Source organism: Triticum aestivum, chromosome 2B (genome assembly GCF_018294505.1).
Source record: "Triticum aestivum cultivar Chinese Spring chromosome 2B, IWGSC CS RefSeq v2.1, whole genome shotgun sequence".
NCBI lineage: Eukaryota > Viridiplantae > Streptophyta > Magnoliopsida > Poales > Poaceae > Triticum > Triticum aestivum.
Window position 1 is genome coordinate 745125878 of NC_057798.1, and position 717 is coordinate 745126594.

The window sequence follows — 717 nt, forward strand, 5'->3', positions numbered from 1 at the left end:
CTAACCCCTCTCCCTCGCCCCCGGCGGCCACCATGGGCGTCGCCCCTCCCCGAGCCCATACACACACACACAAGCATGATGAACACACACACACACACACACACATATGTATGAATTAATGCATGTATATATTAGTATATACGTATTTTGTATGTTTAATTAGTTTAGATTATTTAGATTATTATTTTCACTATTATATATGTATGAATGCATGTTAGATGGATATAATTAGTGTTTAATTAGTATGGAAATTTTTTATATAATGTTGTTTTTCAGTTTTTTAATGGATGTATAGAAGTTGTGTTTTCTGTTTTTAGTGTTAGATGCTTAATTAGTATGAAATAGTATATAGATTTTTGAAATAGTAGAAATGTTAGAAATTTTAGTTATCAAAATCCAATCATTAAAAAATGTTACTTTTTGCGGGCATATAGCTAGTATTTGTTCTCGACGATGCCCGGCCCGCATCCTCGCCGTCGACCCGTCCGCGACGACGTCCAGCCGACCCATGTCCGGGACTGGGCTCCGTCGGGCTGGCATTGGGAGGTGCTGCCTGGAGGGGCGCCCCGGGTCCCGTCGTCGACCTTGATCTCATTTGGTGGCGTTCGCGTGGGCCAGTTTCGGTGCGGAGGGACCCGGCCCCGCCGGAGGTGGTACATTGCCGTGTCAGGGAGGAGGACAAGCACGTCCATCGCTACATGGTTGCGTTAGAGGGCG